Genomic DNA, 8051 nt, shown 5'->3' with positions numbered 1-8051 from the left:
ACTTTGTTTAAAACTTAAAGCCAGGAAACAGGTTAGGATTCTGTTCAAATGGTAGGTACATGAACCTATCCATATCTCAAGACAGGACACAAATCCTTACACCCAGATGACAAAATCTACAAGAAAATCAGCAATGTTTTAGTCAAAAATCATAAAATTATACTTCACCAATTCAGTCTCATGTACTTTATCTTCTGTTGTGGTTCGATTTTCCCATTTAAATTCTGAGATAATAATATTCAACTCCAGACTTGTCCCTGTGATTAAGTGGGTCATTTTCTTAGTTTTTGAACTCTTATTTCTGTGTGTCCATATTTAATTTTCCTGATATAGCACTCCCTTGAGAACATCTTGGAGATCTGGTCTGGTGCTGGTAAATTATTTCAGGTTTTGTTTATCTGAGAATGTTCTTGTCTTTTCTTCCCACATGAAAGATAATCTTGCCAGGTACAGTATTCTTGGCTGAAATTTCTTTTCTCTTAACACTTTGAATATATTTTCCCAATCTTTCCTCACTCGCATTGTTTCCAATGAGAAGTCTTCTCCTAGCCTGATGGGATATCTTTTGTAGGTAACTTGCCATTTTTCTCTTGCCAATCTTAGTATCTTGTCTTTGTCTGTGGTTTTGGTCAACCTGTCTATAATGTGTCTTGGAAAAGATGTTCTTTGGTTGATTCTATTGGGGATCCTTTATATTTCTTGGGACTGGATCTTTGAATGCCTCTCTAGATTTGGAAAGTTCTCTTGCAGAATTTCATGGAATAGATTATCAATGCCCTTATGAGTCTCTTCACCTTCTGGAATGCCAATTATCTGGATGTTTGGACGTTTGATGTTATCTAGTACTTTTTGTATATTATTCTCTTTTTTTTTGGCAATTTTCTGTCTTTTTTTTTCCACATTATTTATTATTTGTTTTTTTTGTATATACTTTCAATCATATTGTTTGGCTTACAGTGAGACCATTTCAATATGTGCAAATTTCTCCCCAGACCCATTGATCAAAATATCTTTAACAGATAACACCACACCTCCCCATCCTGCCAATGCTCTACCTCTGTATCCCTTCTCCAAATGTCCTTCGTTAGGCCCCACTCCTCCACATACACCTCGTATGACATTCTGTCTTTGTGGTGGATTTTTCTAGGCCAGCAATTTTCTCTTCTATGTCTGAGATTCTATTTTCTGTATGATCTAGTCTGCTTTTAATACTTTCAAGGGAGATTTTGACTTCCTGTACTACAGCCTTCATCTCTAACAGTTCTGTTTGATTCTTTTGCAAAGTGTGTAATTCCTCTTTTAGATCTTGCAAGAATTTCCTCATCTCCTGGTACTCATCAGCTTATTTCTTCTTTCTCTTCTGTAGTTCATTGTCTCTCTTCTCTTCCATCTCAGTTAGCTTCACCATTATGAATACTCTAAATTCTTTATCAGACATTTCCATGATTTGCATTGAACTGCTTGTGGATGAAGAAGAATTATTTTTCCTTGGAGGAGAGGTACTTTCTTGCTCTCCTATATTTTTCGTGGTCCTACAGTGATTTCTAGTCATCTGATGGATTGTGTGCTTCTTCCTAATTCTTGAAGTTCAATCTGAATGTTCAGGAGCAAGCAGAAAGAGGTGATCTGAAATCTCTTTGCCGTTCTGATTGCTTTGTGTAGCAGATTCCGTAGATATTGAGGAATATGCTAACCCTAATAGTATTTGGATCCTTTGCTACAGTGCCCTTAGATCATCTAGAAACACAATAAATGGATATTGAGGCGTGGAGAGACGAGAAAAAAGAGAGAGAAGCAACAAAGAAACAGAAAAAAAGAAGGAAAAAAATAAAATACTAAAAAAATCATTATTGTTTTTCTTTAATAAAAAAGTTTTAAAAAAGAAAAATTACAAAACCTGAGAAGACAAAAGCAGGGAGGGACAGAGACAGAGACACAGAGACAGAGATAGAAGACTAGAAGAGCTCCTTACCACTCTAGCTTGTTTGCTGGAGGCTGAATTATCAGTAGGAAATCTTCATTTCTCTTTTACCCTGAAATCACTGCTTTGCAGGAGCCATGAGGAATCTTCTCCTGAAGGCCTGCCTCTCGCCTCTCCTGCCACTCTAGCTTGTTTGCTGGAGGGTTAATTATCAGTAGGAAATATTCATTTCTTCTTTACTCTGAAACCACTACTTTGCAGGAGCCATCAGGAATCTTCTCCTGAAGGCCCGCCTCTCGCCTCTCCTGCCCTGAAATCACTACTTCGCAGGAGCCATGAGGAATCTTCTCCTCCAGATTTTGTTTATCTGAAAATGTTCTTGTCTTTTTTTTTTTTTTTCCCATATGAAGGAAAATCTTGCCGGGTACAGTATTCTTGGTTGAAATTGCTTTTCCCTTAACACTTTGAATGTATTTTTCCATTCTTTTCTCGCTTGCATTGTTTCTGATGAGAGGTCTGCTGTTAGCCTGATGGGATATCCTTTGTAGATAAGTTGTCATTTCTCTCTTGCCAATCTTAGTATCTTGTCTTTGTCTGTGTTTTTGGTCAGTCTGGTTATAATGTGTCTTGGAGAAGATCTTCTTGGGTTGATTCTATTGGGGGTACATTTTATTTCTCGAGACTGAATCTTTGAGTGTCTCTCTAGGTTTGGAAAAGTTTCTTCCAGGATTTAATGCAATAAATTATCAGTGCCCTTATGAGTCTCTTTGCTTTTTGGGATACCAATTATACAGATGTTGGATGTTTGATGGTATCTAGTATTTCTTGTATGTTATTCTCATGTTTTGGGGCAATTTTCTCAGTCTTCATGGTGGATTTTTCTAGACCAGCGATTCTATCTTCTACATCTGAGTTTCGATTTTCTGTATGATCTAATCTGCTTTTAATACTTTTAAGGAAGATTTTCACTTCCTGTATTATAACCTTCATCTCTAACAGGTCCATTTTTTTATGGTGTGTATTTCCTCTTTTAGATCTTGCAAGAATTTCTTCACCTCCTGGAAGTCATTAGCTTCTTTTTCCTGCCTCTTCTGCAGTTCACTGTCTCTCTTTTCTTCCATTTCTGTTAGCTTCATCATTATGAATATTCTAAAGTCGTTATCAGACATTTTCATGATTTCCATTGAACTGTCTGTGGATAAATAGGAGTTATTAATTTCCCTTGGAGAAGAGGTATTTTCTTGCTTTCCCATATTTCTTGTGACCCTGTGGTGATTTCTAGTCATCTGATGGATGGTGTGTTTCTTCCCAAACTTGAAGTTCAATCTGAGCAGTCAGGAGCTTGCAGAAAGAGGGGATCTGGAATCTCTTTGCCATTCGTTCTTATCCCTTTGTGCAGTAGATTCAGTGGGTATTGCGGAATATGTTAACCCTAATAGTATTTGGATGTTTGTCTATGGTTCCCTTAGATCTGTCTAGAAACACAGTGAATGGAGATTGAGAAGCAAAGTGATGCAAGAAATGAAAAAGAATAAGAAAACAGAGAAAAAAAACAAAGAAAGAGAAAAAGAAGGGGAAAACAGAAAAAGCAACCAAAAATTTTTTTAAAACAAAAAGCACAATATAAGAAATTGCATGGCACACTTGCACACCTGTTCTCAGCAGCAATGGAGTCTTCTTCTGAAGGCCTGCCCCTTGTCTCTCCTAGAAGGGAGGGGAAAATTGGATTATTAGCAAGATAAAGGAGGGTCTAAAAGCCAAGAGTATACCTTAAAAATTTTTAAAAAGAAAAAAATTGCAAAAAAATGAGAAGACCGAGAGAGAAGCAGACAGAGACAGAGACAGAGAGAGGGCTAGAGGGGCTCCCTACCACTTGAGTCTGTGAACTGGAGGCTGAATTATCAGTAGAAAATCTTCATTTCTCCTTTTCCCCTGAAATGACTAGTTCTTAGCAGCAGCGGAGTCTTCTTCGGCAAGTTAATATTTTCGAAGTGCACTCTCCAGACCTTTGTTTAATGGTCTCCATGGTTCCAGGTGGGGGTCTGTTTATTGGTGGTTACATTGTTAAGAACATCTAAACAAAAATGTTTTGGGCTAGTTAGCAAAGACAGTAAGGCTGTTAATAACTCTCTTCACTCCGGGCAAAAGGAGGAAGCAAGTATAACTTAAAGTTCAAAGATGAAGGTGCTTCTGCTTCACTGGCTTCCTATGCGCAGTATTTAACTGTTATGCTATGGGACCTATCCTCTATTTCTATTTTTTTACTTGAGGAAACTACATACTATTAGGTCATTGGGAAGGTCATGATGCATTTTTCTATGTTATATGTAAATATGCATCATGACTTTCCCAATGACCCAATATTTTCCATAATGGCTATACCAATTTACATTCCCATCAGCAGTGTACTAGTACTCTCTTCTCTCCACATCCTCATTAGCACTTATCTTTCAACTTTTTAATAATAACCATTCTAAGAGTTGTGAATTGGTATCTAATTATGATTTTAACTTATATTTTCCTAATGATTAGTGATATTGACCATCTTTTCATGTACCTATTGGTCATTTGTATATCTTTGCAGAAGCATCTATTCAGGTCCTTTTGCTATTTTTTTTGTTCTGTTTTTTTCTATAGGGTATGTGCACTTGGCAGAGAGACAGAGACAGAAAGCAAGAAATCATCCCCCCTCAGGGGGGAATGGCTATGCCACAATACCTTCTCCATTCTCTTCTTGAAAGTTTGTGTGTACATGCATGCACACGCATACATACACATGTGCTCAACATGAGTTTCAAGACACCAGGTCCAGGATTTGAACTGTAGTCAGCCACGTTGGAGTCCAGTGACATAACCCTTAAGCCATCTGCTGGCCCTGCTTTTGCCATTTTTAAATTGGGTTGTTTTCTTGCTGTTGAGTTGTTTGAGTTCTTTATATATTTTGGATATTAATCTCTTATTGGATGGATGCTTAGCAAATATTTTCTCTCACTTTGTATGTTGTCTCTTCACTCTGTTGATTGGCTCCTTTGCTGTGTAGAAGCTTTTTAGGATGATGTAATCCCATTTGTCTGTTTTGTTTCTTTTGTTTCCTGTGCCTTTGGGTTCATATCCAGACCATTGTCATGGAGCTTTTCCATTGTATTCCTCTAGTAGTTTCATAGTTTCAGCTCTTATGTTTAAATCTTTATTAAAAAAATAAAAAACTTTAGACAGGATTTCACTGTATTGCAATTCTCCTGTCTCTGCCTCTCCAAGTATCTAGGATGGTAGTGTATTTTGAAATAAAATGTATGATGTCTCCAGCTTTGTTCTTTTTGCTCAAGATTGTTTTGACTTTTTGGGGTCTTTTGTAGTTCTGTGTAAATTTTAGGATTGTTTTTTTCTATTTGTGTGAAAACAATCATTGTATAGGAATTGTGTTGAATATGTGGATTGGTTAGGAAAATATAAACATTTTGGGACTGTGCTGCCACTGCCCCACTACCATGGCAGCTGTGATAGCACCACTGCCCCACAGTGGGGGCCCAGCTCCAGCCACCGTCTGCCTGCCCAGTCTCCCTCAAGCTATGCTCTGCATCAGAACAAGTCAGCTCCATTGGCTTGCCCTACAGAAGATGGTGGGTATTTCAAGTGTTCAGCCCCTCCCCTTGGCAGACTGTGCAAGGCTGCCAGACTGGGGCCTAAGAAATGGAGATGGTACCTTCCAGCCTCAGCCTGAGTGCCTTCTAAACCTTTCTTTCTGAGCATCCCACCATTCTACTCAGTGTGCTGCTGTGGGTCCTGTCAGTGCCCTGCATTCCCCACTGCTTTGCCAAGAGAAGACCATGTGCTTCCTATTCTGACACAAGCTTGGAGAGGCATTTTAGGAAGAGCTGTCTTTTCTGAGAGCCAATGAAAGGCTCTGAAGAAAATATTTCAGAAGCAGAAATATATCAGCAAAACAGACTGAAAAATACTTGCCATCAATTTGGGATGTAAGAAGTCACAGGTAAACATCTGGTTTCATAACAGAGGTTGAAATGACAGAACTATAAAGGGAAGGAGGTGCTTTTCAACAGGTATGTCCAAGAAGTAAGCTTTCTAGAGGATACCTTTTCACTATCTAGTATTGGTTTCTTTTCTCTATGTCCTTTGATATATGAAGTCTCCCAACAGTACTCAAGTCCAAGATGGACAGAAAATTCTCCAGAATCTTCAGAAAGATTGATCCAAAAGAGTTCAGGGACCTCATCTCAGAAGAATATTCACTGCAAGATACCTTGTATTTGTGTTCTGAAGGCAAAGCTGGAGACAAGGGTCTGGGATCATTTAATGGAAGCATTCCTCCATGTTCCATGTTAATTTAAAAGAACACTTAAATATTAATATATGGACTCTAAAGCTAGAGAGCTTGTACCTCATCAATACCTAAAATCTAACACCTTTGGAATGATGCAAAAACTAATGCTTTATGGGAACCAGCAGTTAGCATAATGGCTATGTCGCTGGACTCCCACGTAGTCGACCGCGGTTCGCGTCCTGGACCCGGTGGCTTAAAACTCATGCCAGGCGCGTGTGCGTGCGTGCCCAAGATCCCGAGAGGAGAATGGAGGAGAAGGGATTGCGGCGTGACCATCCCCCCTGGGGGGTGATTTCTCGCTTTCTGTCTCTATGTCTCTCTCTGTCTGGCGAGCGCACGCGCCCTATAGCAAAAATCTCTCCAAAAAAAAAAAAAAACTAATGCTTTATGAATTTCACAATGTTGTCCTGCTCCAGTATTCTTTTGTGCTCTAGATTCAAGCTTAATTTGTAAGTGGAATAGAATCCCCTAGGAAGTATGACAGAAGTGAAAAGAATAAGAACAATGATCCTTGCTCTAAGTATATTTATGTTTATGTTTCTATGTGTATATACATATTCATTAAAATACATTAGTAGTGGGGCCAGCAGTTAGCGTAATGGCTATGTCGCTGGACTCCCATGTAGTCAACCATGATTTGAGTCCTGGACCCGGTGGTTTAAACTTACGCCAGGCACATGTGTGTGCACGCCCAAGATCCTGAGAGGAGAATGGAGGAGAAGGGATTGTGGCATGGCTATCTATCCTCCCTGGGGGGTGATTTCTCACTTTCTGTCTCTCTGTATCTCTCTCTGTCTTTCTGGCGAGTGCACGCACCCTATAGCATAAACCTCTCAAAAAATACATGAGTAGAATTGAGCTCCTCTGTAAATATTCATTGAGTAAATTAATTTTCTTTTGTATGAAGAAAAATAAACCATTTTCAGAACATTACTAACTTTTTTGAAAATAATGTAAAATTTGGGCCTTAGTCCAAACTTTTATACCACAAGAAAATATTATTTAAATTTCTCTATTTTCTGGTTCCTCTTGATGTATGACTATAAGTGAATTTTAACAGCACAAGAAAATATTATTTAAATTTCTCTATTTTCTGGTTCCTCTTGATGTATGACTATAAGTGAATTTTAACAGCTCAGTTCAGTCATCCTAATCAGATGAGCCACAGTTAGATATGTTTGTTTACTAGAAATATATTATTTAAAATCAACTCAACAAGCAAATTAGAAGAACTTCTGAAAGTAACTATTAGTACTTTTAATTTCCAGACCATCAGTGAGGGAAGTATGCATTTAACCAATAATTATCTTTTGATTTCTGTAAGGATAAGCCTAGACCAGGGTTCACAAAATAAAATGTGTACAAGGGTCTGTGAGTAAATAGAGGGCATGGCCCAACTAAGCTATTTGAGTTCAAGTTCAATAGTTTTTCTTTTTCTTTTCTTTTCTTTTCTTTTTTCTTCTTTTTAAGAAGTTTTTGTCTTAGGGCATGAGTGCTTGCTTGAGAGAGAGAGACAGAGAGACAGTGAGAGGGAAAGTATGAAGTCACCTCCCACAGGAGATGGCCACACTAAAATCCCTTCATCCCTTCTCCTTCACTCTCCTCCTGGGATCTTGGGCACACACACACACACACATGTATACACACGTGCCCAATGTGAGTTTCAAGCCATCAGGTCTGGGACCAGACCAGCCAGGTGGGAATCCAGTGACATAACCACTATGCTATCTGCTGGTCCTGACTTCAGTAATTTTTCAAATACTGTGTTAGTGAAACAAAATATATGTG

General features: G+C 38.5%; 1 pseudogene; it reads left to right on the top strand.

Annotated features, from left to right (window-relative positions):
- The window catches only part of LOC102469703 (homeobox protein DBX2-like), a 16458-nt pseudogene extending 10188 nt beyond the window's left edge, over positions 1–6270 (top strand).
- The last annotated feature ends 1781 nt before the right edge of the window (positions 6271–8051 follow it).

This window comes from Tupaia chinensis, unplaced genomic scaffold (assembly GCF_000334495.1).
Source record: "Tupaia chinensis unplaced genomic scaffold, TupChi_1.0 Scaffold143746_1, whole genome shotgun sequence".
In the NCBI taxonomy this organism is placed as follows: Eukaryota; Metazoa; Chordata; class Mammalia; order Scandentia; family Tupaiidae; genus Tupaia; species Tupaia belangeri.
This window is presented reverse-complemented; position numbering and strand designations above follow the sequence as displayed.